Here is a 19898-nt window from a genome sequence, read left to right as displayed (position 1 = left end):
TGATTCGACATGTATACTTGCACATTCACATTACATATTCACACGCAACAATTACAGACACAGGCTTAACTTACTTTTAACATTTAGAGATAATGAAAACTTACTTAGCTACAAATTTCAAACTAAAATACATGAGTAAATATAATGAGTAAATACAAATACAACACGAGGTAATTAAACTACAATGATATCCAAATTGAAACCTTAATTTATTACAGGTACCCCAATTTAATTTCTAAGGAGTATTATAGTCTTTGAACACGCTGCCAACTTGCTTTGTATGCATACAACCTAACATGCCACTCCTTAGGCGTAGCCCTAGCGTCGTCCGTCCTAGCGTAGACTCATATCAATTCGTCTGTAATAAAACACAGACCTATATAAGTTCGTAAGAACTTAGTGAGGAAAATATCATTTACTTGTGTAATTTCTGACTTATTTAGATGATCATATCATTCTAAACCTTCAACTTAGTCACTGGCGAATACTCCCTCAATTTCTATTCTCATTTACACGTCAGATACCATACCTTGCTCAGAGCTCATTTCTTACCCATCAACATCTTCGATATGCCACTTGCCTCTTTCAATATGATCTTTCATAAGTCTTTACCCGTTTCCTATACAGAGGTCCATGCGACCGAATAATAGTTACTCTTGTATACGTAACTTTAAGCCATCATTCAACAATCCATGTTTGATCACCTATACATAACAGTTACATTCCTTCTGATATATAGTTAGAAAAATCCTTATTCAAAATACACTTATTTTACGTGCAGTCATCACTTCTTCTATATCTCATCGCTTCATTATTCATAGTCGAATCATGACCTTGTATAACATTTTATCGTAGCCCATAGAGATAATGTGCCTTACTGATCTTTCTAATCACACTTACAAGCCATGCTGAATGTGCCAAAGCCATTTAATACAGATGTAGACACCCGTTTTTGTCCGAGCCCGATTGGGGTCCATTTAAATTTTTGTTCTCTCTTGAGCCGTTTGAAGCCCACCTGATTTTGGCCTATTGGAGACCTTTATTTTTCTTTTCTTTCTTCTTTCCTTTTTGGGCTTGTCAAAGGCCCAAATTATTATTATCATCACTACTACTACTATTATTATTATTATTATTATTATTATCATTTTTTACAAATAAGCAAGATTAAAAAAAACAATATATAACATGAAATGAAATGAAAAAAATGAGGCTTTTCATTATTTTTGTTCTTAAAAAAAAAAGGTAAAAAAAAAACACAACAACTACAAGCATTCTATTTCTTTTCTTTTCTTCTATCTTTTTTTTGGCCATAGGCATGTTATTGGGGGTCGGATTTTGGGTTCCAATGAAGGGGATGTCACCAAACCGTCAATCCTTCGCCCCTAGGAGCCCCCAGAAATCCCTTTTTTTCCCTCTCCTTTCTAAAATAAAAGTTTCTTTTTTTTAAAAAACAAGGACTTGATTTTGGGAAAATTTTTTATTTTTTTTTAAAAACGAGAAAGTTTAGATTTTAACAAGTAAAAATATGTTTTTTAGTTATTTTAAAGGAAAATTTAAAATTTTAAAATAAATTTTGATTTTTTTCAACTATTTCAAAGTAAAAGCTTTAATCTTCAAGAAGAATAGTGGTTTTTTTAAAAGGAGAAAGTTTAGATTTTGAAAAATAAAAATATGTTTTTGTTAGTCATTTTAAAGGAAATTTTAAAATTTTAAAACAAAGTTTTGATTTTTTCAAACTATAAAATAAAAACTTTAATCTTTTAAGAAAATAGTGTTTTTTAAAAAAGGAGAAAGTTTAGATTTTGAAAATAAAATTTGTTTTTTAAGTCATTTTAAAGGAAAGTTTAAATGTTTAAAACAAAGTTTTGATTTTTGTCAAACTACTTCAAAATAAAAGCTTTAATCTTTAAGAAAAACAGTGTTTTAAAAAAGAGAGAGAAATTTTAGATTTTGAAAAATAAAAACATGTTTTTTAAGTCATTTTAAATGAAATTTTAAAATTTTAGAATAAAGTTTTATTTTTTAACTATTTTGAAATAATACTTTGATTTTTAAGAAAAGTAATGATTTTTTTTCTAAACAAAACTTTGATTTTGCAAAAAAAAAAAAAATTCATTGCGTACGCAGCGGCTCCACCACCGGAGGCTAGAGAGCCGTTGGGCTCTCTAGTGATGGAGCCATGGCAAACATAGAAGTTGGAAGAGAAAGCGGAAGGTATTTTTTTTTTGAAAAACAATGAGATTAAAATGAACGAATGAATCGGTTTTTTTTTTCATTTATAGGTGGAAAAAATGGGTAATTTATTCTCACCCCTTACTTTTGAAATTTACAAAAAATACCATGGTTTTTGCAGCACCACCCTCGCTCTCTAACCTATTTACACCCATAACCTTTTTATTTATTTAAAAATTCAATTTAATCCGAAATTTAAAAATTAAAAGCAAATTAATTGTTACATCAGTCCTCTGTCTTCCACATTTTTTTATCTTTTAGTCCTAAAATCAAGCTATGTCATTTTGTTTCCATCTTTAATAAATAATTTACACTTATATCTTCCATTTCACTTGCATTTATACATTATATATTTAATTTTAGTTATGCACCTTATTTTAATATTTTATATTTATTCACACTTGTATAATTTTATTTATTCTTATTTCGTTTTTATTTATTTTCATGTTTATTTATATATATTTTACATTCCCTTACATACATTTTAATATTATTTATTTATGTTACTTTGATTCTTTTATTGTATTATAAATAAGGTGTATTATTGTTATTATTATCATCATCATGTTAAGGTCTTATTTATTTTATTTATTTTTTCTTTTATTATTTCCATTTTGAAAGAGTTTTAACTTTTCATTAACTTTAGCCAATTTAATTAATTTTCCTATTTTATTACTATTCATTTTAAAAGGGGAACTTTAGGTCATTTTTCCATCCTATAATTGTTGACATGAAGTTAGTTAAGTAGGTGTTATATTTTAATGAAAACATAAGGTTTTTACATTTGGATTTAGGTTAGTCCTTAAGATCTTACCTACCATTTACCTTAGAAAAATTATAAACAATATGTAAGATATTTTTTAGGGTTTTAAATTAGTTTTAAATATTGTATAGGATTAGAATCTTAAGTTAATATGTAAATTTTTTTAGGACTTTATTCAAGATTAAAACTAAAGATTTTTGTAAGTGAATTGTAAATCATGAGTAGGTCTTTCTAAGTATCTTATTTTAGAAACTTTTAAGAAAGCTAATAAATGTTATTTAAGATTTATTATGTTAGGATTTTGACAATTTAAATCTTAGTTCAAGAATTTTAAAGTAAGATAAATCATAAACCCGACATAGGATATTTCCGTAAGATCTTGATAGGTTTAATGTTATTAATTAAATCTTTTAAAATAATAATAATAAAAGATCAAAGAAGTTGTAGATGTATTTTAATATTTCTCTTAATTCATTGGTAATTTCTAGGTTTTGTTTTAGAATTCTAAAATAGAATTAATTTTAGGAATTGAAGGTATTTTACTAGAATCATTTAGGTATCCTTTAGGGTTCCGTTAAAAGTAAAAATCTCTAATTTAAGTTTCAAATTAGATAAGTTTGGTAAACCCATCTTAATCGAGCTACAAGTGAATCGAAGGGGTTTCCTTTAGAGTTTTTATTTAAGATTTTTATAAGATTTTAGCCTAGATTAAAATATTAATATGATTAAATAAAAAAAACCTAGCTCTTAAGACCCCGTAAGACTATCCCCGGTTAGGCGTTGTGGGGGTGCTATAACCTTCCCCACACGTAATCATACTCTTGAACCCAAAATTTGGTGATGAGATTGAGTCTAGACTTTTAGGATTTTTCCGTAGCATTAATTCTAGATTTTTAGACAATAGGTGGCTAACCAACCTAGCCCTAATTGGTTAGTGGTGACTCTACTTAATTTAGGCCTTCCGTGTCTAGCTTTGCTTACTAGGCCCCCGTACCCTTATGCAGGCAACGTTATGACAAAAGAATCCACTAAGAATCATTTTTTAGGTTACGCTTACACCATTGTGAGCCTTACTAGGATACACCACAAGGGCATTACTTTCAGATATTGTCATGTATGTCGTTCTTTCAGGTTTTCACCACAAAGGCTATCACGTTAGAATTTTCCATACAGACTATTGATTCATTGTTCGCCAAAATGGTGGTTCTTAAGAGTGCACCACGAAAGCATTCCTTACGGAGTTTTCCACAATGATATTCTTTCATTATGCCACAAAGGCTTTCTTTCTTGAGGTGTTTACGATTTGGATTTGCCTAAACTTACGTTAAGTAAGGTTTGCCCATCATCGTCTTGAGACACATAGGGAACCCCATTGGGTAATCACCATCCATTAGTTCTTTCTTTTCCTTCAATATTCATATAAGATATCGTGTTTTTAGTCCTGACGGACCTCTTTAGACTCCACTGCGGTGAACAAACTCAGACTCTTTTGACAAACCTTTCATGCACTGACACAATTCACCTTAATCTTTAACTCCAAAACTTACTCTTAACAGAGCATACCAATAGCATACATCTAAAACACACCTATACGACCAAACCTACTTCTCAGGTTCCATACCATAACATGTATTCAATCATAGTTACATGACCATCATACTATACTTTTCTAGCTTAAGTTTTATGATTCAATTAGTTTTCATAGAGATATCTCATGTGAACAATATACATGCAAGAGTCGGTGCAGAGACTCACCTGAGAATCATGAATAGCAGCTTGAACTCCAGATCCAAAAAAAGAACTGCAGTAACCACTACTTATAAATTAGAAGATCACCATTAAAACTCATTCGTAACCTTTACCATCATCACAAACCCAGATAACCCTTATACTAGGCCTTAATTCTTCATCTTACACTCTTACAGGCCTATTATTTCATAGTACAACATGCAGAGTCATAAAAATTACCTTAACATGGAGAAATCACTGATAAAATTTGGGATCTCAACTTCAGCTTAGAGAAATGCCTTCGGTTCCTCAAGCCTCAGGTAACATTGTCTTAGAAGAAAGAAGAATATAACTCCCCTTTCTCAAACTTGAATATCTATTGTTTTAATCTAAGTTCTTATTGGAACTTGACAAATGTCACACTATTACTGAATTTTCTTATCAAAAGTATACAACTTTCAAGAAACCGAATTGAGTATTCCTATATCTTTTAACTATTTTGTTTACATTCAGTTGGTTCTTAACCAGCTTACCTTGAAACTTAACTTACACAGTACCATAGTTAACGGACGCAATATCCCTGATGTGAACTCATATTCTCGGTACCAATTTTACTTGTCCGCTGGTCTTATTCCAACTAACATAACCACCTAAGAAGGAACCTTTATTAACTTAAACACATAATTGTACACGTCCGCTCTATAAGCCAAAAGATGCACTTGGGCGAAGCCTACTCTGCCAATAATACTACCTTAGGACTAAGTGCAAAACCTTGTACCCACTAGAATCGGGGTGTTACAAACTAGTGCTATGAATTCCCTCATTTGATTTGACTTTAATCTGGTAGATTTTTGTCATCCTATTTCTAGGAGTGCATGTAACTTTACTCAACTATGCAAGACCTACTCTTAAATAGGGTCTATTCAACCACTAATTTAAGCACATCAAATATGGATTAATAGTCTAGAAATATCAAACCAATAATTAAGCACACATAATTGAGAATAAGAAACTAAATATTTATTGCGTAAAATAAAAATCAAATGACAAAATCCATTATAGGGTTCATCTCCCTTAGGTATTTAGAAAATTAGTTCATGCTTGAAAATAGAAACATCCAAGATACAGTATAACCGAAAGAAATAAAGAAACCCATCATAACTTACTAAGAAATCAACTAGGAATCTTCAATCTTGATAGAAATCTACTTCAAAATTGGCTTCAATGATGTTTTTCGAGTTTTTTTCTTGAATATTCTATGACGACTCTCTCCTATCTTCTTATTTTGTCATATATTTCGAAAAACCTAAAAATCATGATTTTTCATTGTTCGGTGCGCAATTTCACAAAATCGGCATGACTTACCACACGTCTGTGTAGGTCAACGACCATGTGGAATGGTTCAACCTGTGTTGGTCACACGACTGTGTGGTATGGCCATGTGGAATAGTTCAACCTATGTGGATCACACGACCGTGTGGTATGGCCATGTGAAATCGTTCAGCTCGTGTAGCTCCTACAGCTTGCTCCGACACTCCAATTTTCGCTTCTTTTGCTCTCAAGTACTGTATTAAGCACTAAAACATGAATTTAAAGGATTAGAAGCATAAAATTCACAATTAACATCGAATAATCACCCAAAAAGACATTAATAGTGAGGTTAAAATATGTTACTTTTAGCACTTATCAAATATTGCCACACTTAAGCGTTTGCTTGTTCTCAAGCAAAATTCTCAACCTATATTCAAGTTAACTTCCTTCAAATTATTTTTTTCACCAAAAATATCTTAGGATAATCTACAGATAATCATGCATAGGAAATTTAAACAAAAATGACACCAAAAAACACAAACAATCCAAACAGGAATTTTTAAGGCATAAAAACATTATGCAGCTCTGATATATTAATAATTACTTTAAATTCAAACTCAACTAGAATGAACACTCTCACTAAGACTCACTCAAACACTCAAGGTTTTTAAGGTTCAAGTAATGTGAACTCAACAGTCGAAGAAGAAATGTTATTACCATAGGTTTGCTTGAAAATCAAATCTTTACCACTATAGAAATGAGATGATACACCAATCAAGAGGTCTTTAGAAGATTGTAATGGGACTTAGGTTAAGGGTATGGAAATGTTCAGAAAAGTTGGTTACAATCGAGAGTCGAGTTGATAAGTTACCAAACTAGAAAAAATCAGTTACTAAATTAAAAGAATTTACATCAACAAGAAATTAAGGGCAGATGTGAGCTTTTATACAAACAATGAGACTCACGATTCAAGCTCAAAGTTTTTTTTATTTTCTACTTCATTTTATTTTCACTTTGTTTTTTCAATTTTGTTCTCATTTTTTTGAACAAATAAAAAAAATTCAACAATTCAAATGAAGAAATATAGTCAAACAACTAACCAAATCGAATCTTGACAAAAAGGGAGTCAATAAAAAGAGTGATTTTCAACATCAATGGGGGTTATTGGGTTAACATGAACAGTTGTTAAGTTAGCTAAAAAACTGTGTTAGAGTCAATGAGGTTAGCTAGGGGTTAATTCAACGGGTAATTTCTTGCCTCTATTATTTCAGTATATCAAATCAGTAACGTGGTCTCGACATGCGTAACCAAAGCAAGTTCTAGAATAACAAATCAAGTTGACATACTCACAACCAAAAATAAAATGAGCACGAAAAAGAATATATGCTCTATAGGCTTAAAAGCTCATAAAAAATTATGGTTTTGATGTCAAAATTGTAAATTTAAAATTTCAAGATAATGCTTTAGTTCGGGAGACAACCTAAAATAATAATTTTAAAAAAGCTTATCATGCTTGACTCTCTCGTGTCTTGAAGTATATATAAAAAATGCACAAAAATCTACAAATTAATCCCAAAAAATTAACAAAACTCCAAATTAAAAATAATAACTCTAATGTTAGGTTTGAGAACATTACTTAAACACAAATAATAATTCGGGATTATATCGCATAAACATATTGTTAAGTATGACTCTATGTCACCAAATTTGAGAAATAATCTTCTAGTTAAACTCATTTATTTGTTTCAATCAAACACGATTAGTTTAGATTATTTTATTATTATTTGACATATGAATTTAGCCTATAAATAGGCTCTTTTACAACCTTAGAAAATACACCCATTAGAGATTAGAACTCATAACACATTTAAAGAATTTTGTGTTTACGTTTTGAGGGTTCTTTGTTTTCAGGTTTTCGAGATTTAGTTTTTATCTCCATCTTTTGTACTATTCGTTCTTTTGCCATTATAATAAAATAATTTTTTCCTGCGGTTTTTTAACCTCTTTGGAGGAGTTTTTCCACGTTAAATTTGTGTGTTCAATTTCTCAATTTCTTCTGCTATTTTTACTTGTTTCTCACTTAATCGGGTCGATATCTAACACATATAAAATCCTCCTCACACTTAAGATATACGTTGCCTTCAATGTACAAACAGATATAATCATAAGAAGCAAAATATCATAACGGAGGAAGAGAACTGAAACTATCCTGAATTTGGATGATTTTGTAGGAATAGTAAAATTCGAAATCGTAGGAGATCCTAAATTAAGTACATGATTCTGAGCAAACTAATAAGAAGATAGAGAAGAATAAAATAAGAGAAAGAGATAACAAAACAAATAGAAAAAATTCGAAAAAATAATAATAAAGTGCATAATAAAATAAAATAAAATACATAAGTTTGGAAAATAAAATAAAAACAAATAACAATAAAATAAAGATAGTTCAGGGGATTTTTGGGTGCATGACAATGACAAAGATAGAGCGTCTGTTAAGCTTTGGGTTTGGTGAAATGAGGTAGAAAGGAAATAAAAAAAAACACTAGCTTTAGAAAAAAAGGGTACACAACCATGTGCTAGGCCATGTGGACCACATAGTTGTGTGGCCAGGCTGTGTATCTCTATGAGGCTATGTGGCCTATTAAAATTTTTTAAAATTGCTCCAGTGTTCACACGGCCTGGGACACCCCCGTGTGTGTTGGCCATGTGCACCACACAACCATGTCATTAAGCCGTGTGAATCCACTTAGACCGTGTGTGTCAAAAGAAAATTAAAAAATTGGATCCAACATTCACACGATTTATGACATGCCCATATGTACAACATGGCTATGTGGATAAACTATGTGGATTCATTTAGTATGTTTGGAGTTAATTGTTTGCTTCTCCCATGGTTGTGTTTCTAGGCTGTGTGGTCTACCCCAGATTGTGTGGCACTTGTTTTTAATTTTTATATTTTTCGTGAATTAATAAAAAAAAAGTTAGGTAAATAAGAAAGTAAGCATGCAAAAAAATTAAATGACAATAAAAAATAATAATAACTCGAGTTGCCTCCCGATAAGCTCTTGTTTAAAGTCTAAGCTCGACTTCTCTTTACAAGCTTACGGTTAAGTCAAATTTTGGAGCCGGAGCTCCTCTCTCTCGTTATCAATAACTGTTTACCTTGTATGTGCCATAATCGTGGTGTGTTACCTTAGTGGTTTTGTATAAGAATACGTTTCATACCAAAAATAGATTCTACCATTTTTATTTCAGCTCTTCACGGAACATTCATGGATCTAGATTGTCCAGCTATACTTTGTCTCCAACTTTGAATTAGTTTGTCTTCTTTACATGCACATTATGATGTCGCTTTATTACTTCTTTGAACGTTCTTGGGTTTTTATCAGCCTTTGTTCTCCATTCATCTAATTCATTAAGCTGCACTATTCTCTCTTCACCTATCCCTCGATTTTTATCACCTTGAAATGATACAGTTTTAATATGTATTCGTGAGTGATTTCCTGCAAAGAACATTGAGCCGTATGATTACTAACATCAACAAAATGACAAGTATCATCTCGCTCATTAGAAACTCTTACAACATCACATGCTTGAAGAGTAGCCTCTTCATCACCTACCATCAGTACAAGTTCATCGTTACCCACTTCAATAACAGTTCTAGAAGTGGCTAAAGAGGGTCGACCTAAGATTATGGGTACCTCAATATCCTTATCCATGTCCAATATAACTAAATCAACATGGGATATGAATTTATCTACTTTAACAAGTACATCCTCAATAATACCTCTAGGATTCTTAATTGATTTGTCATCTAATTGAATACTCATCCTAGTGGGTTTTGGTTCCCCGAGACCAAGTTGTTTGAACATTTTATAAGACATCAGATTTATACTAGCACCCAAATTAGCCGAAGTTTTTTCAACATTTAAGCTACCAATAAAACAAGGGATGATAAAACTCCCTGGATCTTTAAACTTGGTGGGTAGTCTGTTCTAGAGAATGGTTGAGCCCTCTTTATTGAGCTTCACAGTGGATAGTTCGTCTAACTTCCTTTTATTTTTTTAATAGCTCATTTAATAATTTTTTATATTTGGGCATATGCGAAAGGGCTTCAACAAAAGGTAAGTTAATATGCAATTTTTTTAAAAGTTTAAGAAATTTACCATATAGTTCGTTTATGCGGCCTTTCTTCAACTTTGTCGTATATAGAATTGGTGGTTTGTATTTTTTGACCACTAGCTTATGCTCTTTCATGCATTCCTCAACCCCATCATTTTTCTCAATAGCTTTTAGATTCAACTTCTTTTCAGGCTCGACTACCACTTTGTAAAATGATTTCATGGACTTGCTCTTTTTGGTTGATTTTAGTGTTACTAGGTAAATTGCCTTGTTGTCTCTCCAAAGCCAATTTAGCAAGTTCGCTAATTTGATTCTCAAGGCCCTGAATAGATGCATGTTGGTTCCTCAAAGTTGTTCCAGTGTTATGAAATCTAGTTTCTGACACTAAAATGGATTTAGTCAACATCTCTTCTAGATACAACTTCTTTTCTTACGGATAAGGTTGCTGAAAACTCAGAGGGGGTTGTGACCTTTGATTTTCTTGACCACCCAAGATAAATTTGGATGATTCCTCCATCCTAGATTATAATTGTTGCTGTAGGGGTTATTCTGAGGTTTAGAATTATTACGCATCAAGTCGACTTGCTCATGCTCCATGTTAGACTTGAAGGGAAAACATTCTAGATTTCTCATCCCTAGTCCAGTTGCATTGCATTACACTATTGAATTCACCTATTTAATACAACTCAAACCATCAATCTTTTTGCTCAGCGCTTCCAATTAACTTTCCAACATAGCAACTGCATCTATATTAAAAACACTAGTTGTCTTGGTAGGCTTTTTTCTCATAAATTACCACTGATAGTTATTCAGTGCTATCTCTTCAATAAATTCTTGGGCTGCCCTCAGGTGTTTTATTATTTACTGGTCCACCAGTTGTTGCATCAATTATTTGCCTAGTTGAGGGATTCAAACTGTTATAAAAGGTTTGAACTTGTAACCACAAAGGTAACCCATGATAAGGACACCTTCTCAGAAGATTCTTAAATCTCTCCTATGCATCATACAATGTCTCAAGGTCAAATTGAGCAAAAGAAGAGATGTTATTCCTTAACTTAGCTGTTTTGGGAAGTGGAAAGTACTTCAATAGAAACTTCTCAGTCATCTGAACCCATGTCGTAATGGAACCCTATGGAAGTGAATTCAGCCACTATTTTGCCTTATTCCTCAAAGAGAATGGGAACAACCGTACGTGCATGGAATCATCAGTAACGCCAATTATCTTAAATGTGTCGTAGATCTCTAGAGAATTAGCTAAATGAACATTAGGACCTTCATATTACAACCCATCAAACTGAACATATTGTTGCACCATCTGAATTGTGTTCAGCTTAAGCTCAAAATTATTTGTAGCAATTGTTGATTTGACAATACTCAATTCAACCCTAATTAAAGTGGGCTTAGCATAGTCATACATAGTTCGAGGAGCAGGACGTGTAGGAAGGTACGACTTTATAGGATTATTATCCATCTCCACAGTAATGTCCTTTTGCTCTTGGTTGTCTATTAAAATCTATTGATCTTGTCTTGCTTCTCTAACTTTCTCCGATTTCTACGAGCAACTTTTTCGATCTCATTATAAAAAACTAATGGTTTCATTGAGTTTCCTCTAGTCATAAACCAAAAGAACCTGTAACAATAAAAATAAGAAAAATTAAAATGTAACAATTAAATTAAAAAAATTAAAATTAAAATAAATGGCTAAATTAACAAAAATAAAATTTTCCTAATATTTTAGTCCCTGGCAACAACGCCAAAAACTTGATGTGTCACAGAATTAACTAAAAATTTGATTAAGAGAAGTGCACCTACCAATTAATAGTATAGCTAAGCAAATATATCGTTCCCATGAAGACTAAAAGTACTAGTAATTACCGTCTTTCTATTATTTAACTGAATAATTTGAGTGATTGATTAAAAACTAAAATTAACTAAATTAATTAACTAAAAAATACAACAAAGATGGCACGAGAAGAATGTCACACCCTAAAATTGGGCTTAGGAGTTTTAGGGATTTTAGCTTTAGTGTGCTCGAAATTTCGTAAGCATGGAAACTATAAATGTTTTCGAATATGATTTTTAGGAAATTAAATCAATTTTTAAAAGATTTTTAGAGACCTTGAATTTTGAAAAGTGGATTGATTTGTAAAAGGGTCTAAATTTTGAGTTTTTAAAAGGCAATTAAACCAAAACTATAAAAACACCCTATTTTCACCCTTCTCCTGGATATTTCACGTTAGTTTTTCTTCTTCCCTTATTCTTGTGTCGTCCCTTGCATCCAAACCCTTGTTCATCAAATTTTTATTTCCAAACTTTATTCTTTTGATTTCCTTCAATCCTCCAACCATTAAATCCCCCTACAATTTCATAAAAACACTAAAACTACCATTGATTTCATTATCTTTCGTAGTTGTGTGTTTTCTTGGAGTTGCACCAAAAGCTCATTTTTCTTCCATTGAAGGTAAAAATTCAATTTCTTATTAGTTTTTAATGTTATTGGGTCTTTAAAACTGAGTTTTTAGCCATTAAATTGCATGTTTTAGATAAAACTCGAAAATTGGATCGTTAATGGTGGATTTCAGGATATTGTTTTAAAATGTGGTTTCAAAGTTTTTTCAATTAGTTTTGATGTAATTAGAAGGTTCTTAAACTTTCTTTTAAGTTTCATTAAATGTTTCCACCATTTTAATGGATTTTTGTGAAAATTGCCATAAACATGTCGAAAATTTTGATACCATGAATTTAGTAGTTTTGTGTAGTTTAAAAGTTTGGAATCAGGCATAGGTAAATAATTAGATGAATGGAATTCATTTTAGGCAAAAATATTAAGTATAGACTGAGATATGTGAATCTCAAGTTTGATATGTCAAAGGTTTCAGTTACATGAGAACTTAGTTTAGGCTTGTTTTTTAATTGCTTAAGGTGAGTCTTTAGTTAATTGTTGATTGTATTGTTGTGTGATTTATTGTGTTGAATCTTCAGATTTTTTTGGACCTTGTACGAGTTAAGGAAAGGTCAGTTTGAGCTTTCGGTGTCTGGGCTAAAGCTTAATTGGTAAGTGTTTAGAATCACTACTTGTGGACACGATTCATTACGTTAATTAGGAATGTAGAAGTAGCATAAACCCCTACTCTAAATTCTGAGTGTAAGTTTTCTCATACTCATGAATTTATATGTGAAAATGTGTTGTGAATTTGTAGATTAAAATGTAACATTGTGATATGTGTAATAAGCTTTTGATGGCTATCGTGAAAAAGTTAATTGTTGGCATGATATACGTGCCATATGACAGTGAATATGTTGTGCTTATAATGTGATTATGCAAAGATAAATTGTAGCGAACGGTAAGTAAATGTGTGTGTTAATAATAGATATTTTGGCCTTGTGATCTTTGAGACCGTTGGATATAGTTGGAATGCTATAGGATTGTGAGTACTTCCCTATATGCATTGTGTTTTTTGGCATGGAGGCCTTGGGACAGGTTGGAGAGATAAGGGAATGTGAGCTAAGCTCCATTCAATGGGACATATTTAGTGTGTTGGAGAGTATTAGCTTTATAGTTCACTTTTTGGGATATGTTCGACTCTATGAGTCAATTGGTGTGTTGGAGATCTGTGTATCTGATTAGTGGTGGTAGAGTCCACTTTTACGTTTCATAACTCAAGTTCCAAATTATCTATAAATATGTTTATGAGTATTGTGATCTATGTTTAAATGATATGTGATTATTATGTAAATAAATCAATAGAAAATGCATGGATAAGTAACATGACACTAAGGAATGTTGTAATTATGCTATATGGTTGCTTGATATTGCATGATGATACGTTTGCATGATATTTTTTCTGAACATTCACTGAGCTTGTTAAGCTCGCCCACTCCTTTTTAAACAATGGAGATTAGTTGAGGCCCGTTGTGAGCAGTGTGGTTTCGGTGGGTGATGCAAGCAAGTCTTTTACATTAATTTATAGGTGTTTAATTAGTTGTTTATGTTTTGGGGAACAAATGCAATGTTCTAGACTTATTGCTGATTTTTGCATGGTATTTGGGTTGTTTACATGTCTTTATTACTTTAATTATTTTGAAACATTGAAGTTGGTATTTGGTTGTTGTTCAGACTTTTTTGTGACATTTGAACTGCCATTTCGGATGTCTTGGTGCTTGTATAATGATTTAATAGATGTATGTTGAATAGCACTATGTTGAAATGGACTATATGTTGTTATATGCTGAATTTTTGTGGTTTGGAGTAGATGTATCGATATTTGGGATTTAAAAATGATCTCTGTGATTTTCGAAAGTGCAGGAAGTCAATTTTGCAATTTGGTATTGATACCATATCACGAGTATTAATACTAAGGGTAAAATAATCGATACTTTAATAAGGGTATCGATAATTTTTGAGACTTTAATTTTTAAATTGAAAATAGAATACTGATTTGGTATCGATTTTCTAATCGGTATCTATATATTTTAAGAGAAACATCGATACCTTTTTTACAATATCGATACCTACATACTTATTCAGGAATTTTTGCTAAGTGGTTCAAAAGCATGCATATTTGTTAATATTACTTCCATTGAAGTATGCTGAGCATGTTTTAATGTTGATTGATGTATGTTGGAGAAACCAACACGTTGATCCAAATATGTTCTATAGTGGATTAGATGCACACCCGCAATCAAGACTTGATGAACCCAATATACGAGGATGCGTATGACCTTATAAAGAACATGGTGATGAATTTATATTAGTGGCCCAGATGGATGATAGATATCAATAGATTTTGGATTGACTCAATTAGATAGAGTCAACATTTAACCAATCTTCAATATTTGGTAGCGATAAACCTCTTAGCCAATATTTTGATAACCCAGTTAAGAACGTGAATTGCATAGAGAATAAGGGTGGAAATCTCTATTCAAATACTTATAATCTTGGTTGGAGAGATCACTCGAATTTGAGATGGGGCGAAAATCAGGGAAGAGGAAATAATTCTAACCCTATTAAACAAAACACTATTTACTAGCCTCCATATTTACAGAAACCTAAGGAAATGGCCAAACCAAACGACCATAATATATATGGTCAACGATTGGATCAAATCAAGGGAGAGATGCAGTCAATACGGACGAAAGTGAAACAGGTGCAGTCTGAGTGCACCCAAACAACTAAGACATTGAAAAAACTTTAAGATTAAATAAGCTAATTTGTGAGCATGATGGGAGATATCAAGAGGCAGACTGGCATCAGGATCCCAAGTAATACCAAGAGTAATTCTCGGAGAGAAGGGAAGGAGCACGTTAAAGCCATTGCACTCCATTCGGGTAAAGTATTGAGTAGCCTAAAGAACTTGACTCAAGAGAAGAAAGATCTGTATTAATTTGATGTAGCAGATTAAACTAGTTTTCGCATTTAAGGAGCTTGAATACAAGAATTTTCGTTATGTTTTAGTTAAGTTTTCTTAGTTTTATTTACATTCAATAAAGTGTGCAATTGAGTCTTTTATTTACCTTAGGGGTAGAATGAAGCCTAAGGGTGAGCTAACGCACTTTGTGAGTGTATAATAGACCATTAGAATACGTACTAAATGAATACTGGTTGCTATATCACAACACAAATGACTCGATGTCGCAACATATGGAATAGAATGGAGAAAGCTCAAGTTTGCCTTCGATGCCACGACACAGACTAAGGGTGTCGAGACATACCCCTGAAGACATCTAAATGAGGAGTATACGGTCACCTCTGTCATGACACAAGTCCTAGTGTGTTGCGACATCGACTCTATGATGGAAATAAAACACTAAGCAAGGGCATTTTGGTGTACATAATCAAACTTTAAACTCAAGGACGTCAGCTAACCTAGGGTCAAGGACGACAACCACCTAAAAGCTATAAATAGGTTCCTTTGACACATGTTATGGGCATCATCCTTTAACCTAGGTTCTCTTTGTAAAATTTATTTTAGTTTTCTTTCGTTCTTAGGTTTTAGATTTCTTTCATCTGTTCTTATTGATTTCAAGATATCTGAATTGTGGAAGCATTCAAACTTTGTGGATTCCCAATTAATTTCAATATAATCAAGCTCTTTCGTTTGCTTTATTTTGTCAATTTAATTACCATGCTTTCACTTTATATCAATTTTATATTGTTTATGAAAGCATGATAGCACTAGAAAGAACATAGGTTTTCCCCCTACTTATTGGTTAAATTGTTCCCATTTAGTTATCCTTAGCATACATTTTAGCATTTTCTATTTAGTAAATTGCATTTTATAACTCAGTTAATCCTAGCCTATTTTATCCTTAATTTTGCTATCTTATTGCATTAATGTCGCTACATGAGTTAATTCCAGATTGCATCCAGAATTATCGCCGCATTTGACAGATGTTTGCAATGTAGTTGCTTGGGTTAATTCCAGATTGTGTTCAGAATTGTCGTCGCACATGACAGTTATTAGGATAAGAAGCAAAATTGCGTGAGCTGTCCAGTTTGGTTTAAATAACCTGTACGAATAAGGATAGAATAATTTTAGGGAAAGGACACATGTACTGTAGAGAAGGACATAAAAGATGGACATGAGAATAATCATCTTCATCATTCGACCTTAGAGCTTGCGGCCATGGCAGCTTAAATCTCTCACAGGTGAGCCAATGTGAAAACCAAATGCAGACTAGCTCCTGACGAAGAGATCTAAGTGTGCGACAATAGGGTATAGTGAGATTCAGTCGAGTTTTCAAGAGGTAGTATTCTCCATTCGGTTCTTTCTTATTTCTTTCTAAATGCTGGTGATTACTCTCTGATTTATGATTGTATGGAAATACTAATGAATTCTTGGTGAAATGTTATTTTATTTAATCTTACTTTTACTGTTTAATCTTGGGGTTTCCACTGAAACTGGAAAGTGCAGTGACAGTTTGAGCCAACAAGCATTACAAGAGAAGTTGAGTGAGGATTAGAGGAATTTAGTCCAATTGTTCTTAATAGTACCATACTATCATCACCAGAAGGTGAGGTTAATATGCATGGTTAAGCCTGAAATTAAATAGAGGAGTAACGCTGAGTAAGATATATATTGTTTTTTATTGCATCAAAAATCACCTACACTTTTATACCTTGTGAGCACTTAGTATTCTGCTGAAGATTCATGTAGGGAATCCCAGCTTATCATTATCATATTTTATTTTATTATTCTCAAGTTATTGCATCAACAACTATCCTCACAATTTATCTCGTTATTATCTAGTTATTGCACCGACATTAATAGATAAAAGACTACCATCCCTGTGGGATTGATATCCGACAGACTCACATCTGTCTACTATACTTGCATTGACAATGTACGCTTGCACATTATTGCTGTGACGTTACCGGGATGGTGTTTGTTTGATCTTTATTTTTTTTGTGTTTTTGCACTTTATTTTCTTTATATAATATTTAGTATTCAATAACTATTTCATTTTCTTTGTGCTATTTCTTTAACTTCATTTTAGGTGTTTTATGACCTGAAGAAATTCAGAGTTTCTTGTCGCTTTTGATCCAGAAATGGAAAGGACTGTTTGGAATAGACTTCGAGAACAAAGAAATATGGCTCTACTAGGGAACAATGCAGCCATACAAAGTAGGACTATACGAGATTTTGTAGTATCTTTCTTGGATGATTTGCAACCAGGAGTTGTTAGGCCAGCAATCCAAGCTGAGAATTTCGAACTCAAGCAAGTAATGTTTCAAATGTTGAATTCGAATGGATAATATCTTGGACTGCCACTTGAAGATGTGAGAGAACATCTTAAATCTTTTTTATTGATCTGTGCTTCCTTTAGTCAACAAGGCATTACTGGTGATGCCTTGAAGATGTAATTATTTCCTTATACCTTACAGGGAAGAGCATGTACTTGGTTTTTTGGACTACCTGCCAGATCAATTACTTCTTGGGATGCACTAGCAACACAGTTTGTTTTGCGATTTAACCTGTTGACAATGAATGCTCGTCTTCGAAATTATATTACTACTTATCATCATTTGGATGATGAAAATCTTCACACCACATGGGAACATCATAAAACTTTTCTCTGACATTTTCCCATACACAACATTCAACTAGAAACACAAATTGAGATTTTTTTATAATGGGTTGAATTCACATACAAGAAATCTTGTCGACGCATCAGCCAATGGGCCTCTACTGGATTGTACTTATAATGATGCTGTGAGAATTCTTGAGAGAATTGCTCAGAATGATTATCAATACCCTGTCTCCAGAGCTGCACACGCAAAAACTACTCTAGGAGTTATTGAATTGGATGCAATAATCGCATTAAGTGCTCAAGTTTCTTCTCTCATAAACATGGTTAAAAAGATGCAAGGGACGAGTGGCGTTGCCCTATACAAGTCGCTTAGCAAGTTGATGTTACTTCCTTTTGTTGTGAGATTTGCAGTGACAACCACAACTATGAAGATTGTCCATAACATGCAAAGAGTGCTTGTTATATTAGTAACATCCGCAACAATTCTTATGGCAATTCTTACAACAACACTGCACTCAACCAACCGTTTTAGGGAACTCAAAATGCTAGACAAAATGCTACGACATTCAGATATGGGAATACATCTATTCAGGGAAATTATAATCCCAAACAAGGAAATTACAATCAACAACAGTAGAACTATAATCAGCACACTCAGATGCATCTACAAAAAGGCTAGACACATCCATACCATTATCCAATGTAGCCACAACACTCTTCAATACCAAATCAGCATGTTCAAGGACATCGATAACAATCGTACACTCAAGCTTTTACTTCTATCCCGTTAGTAACTCTTGAAACATTAATGCAAGAGCATATTACTCGCACGGAAGCTATTATCCAAAGGAATTCATCTTCTATTAAAGCATTGGAGGCACAGTTAGGACAACTTACTTTAAATCTGAATACTCGACCACTAGGTTCATTACCTAGTGACACGAAAAATCCTAGTTCGAGGGGGAAAGAAAATTGTAAGGTTATCACTCTTAGGAGTGGTAAAAAAACTAGTGAACCGTTGATCGACTCTACTATAGCACCTCAAGATACGGATGGAGTGATCATTGGTGAGAAGGTTAAATCTGAAGAAACTGTCAATGTATTAGAAAAAGAAGGTCCACATATTGTAACTCATATACTTACTGTCCGACCTTTAAAATCATCGACGTAGTCAAAGGTGTCGGCGTAAGTAGATATATCCCTACTTTTACCCTTCCGACAAAGATTCAGGAAGAATGAGCATGACAAGCAGTACCAGCAGTTCCTGGACACAATGAAGCAACTACAGATCAACATTCCTTGTCCAAGAAGAAAAAGAAAATTTCGAGTTATGGGAAATTTATAAAAGACGTATTGTCCAAGAAGAAAAAGCTCACTGATATTAAAACTATTGCACTCACAGAAGGCTATAGTGTTGTTTTGACGAACAAGTTGCCCCCTAAATTGAAAGATCTTGGGAGCTTTACCATCCCATGTTCAATTGGAAATCATTATTTGGGTAAGGGTTTATGCGACTTGAGAGCTAGCATTAACCTAATGCCATTATCTACTTTCAAAAATTGCAAAGCCCTTATGCTCATTGCTGGAATAGAATTGAAAATTCTTCTTTGACGATGCAAGTCTGGATGCCTTTATTTAGTTAAAAAAGAAGCTTGTGAATGCACCCATTGTCGTTGCACCCGATTGGTCTCAACCTTTTGAAGTTATGTGC

General features: G+C 32.7%; 1 non-coding gene across 1 annotated transcript; it reads left to right on the top strand.

Annotated features, from left to right (window-relative positions):
- Window positions 1-11106: 11106 nt before the first annotated feature.
- Window positions 11107-11213, top strand: LOC128036392 (small nucleolar RNA R71). Its single transcript, XR_008193189.1, has one exon. It is a non-coding gene; the product is annotated as a small nucleolar RNA R71 (small nucleolar RNA).
- Window positions 11214-19898: the final 8685 nt, after the last annotated feature.

Source organism: Gossypium raimondii, chromosome 13 (assembly GCF_025698545.1).
Source record: "Gossypium raimondii isolate GPD5lz chromosome 13, ASM2569854v1, whole genome shotgun sequence".
Lineage (NCBI taxonomy): Eukaryota > Viridiplantae > Streptophyta > Magnoliopsida > Malvales > Malvaceae > Gossypium > Gossypium raimondii.
The sequence above is the reverse complement of the archived record's forward strand: the minus strand, read 5'-3'. Positions and strand labels throughout refer to the sequence as shown.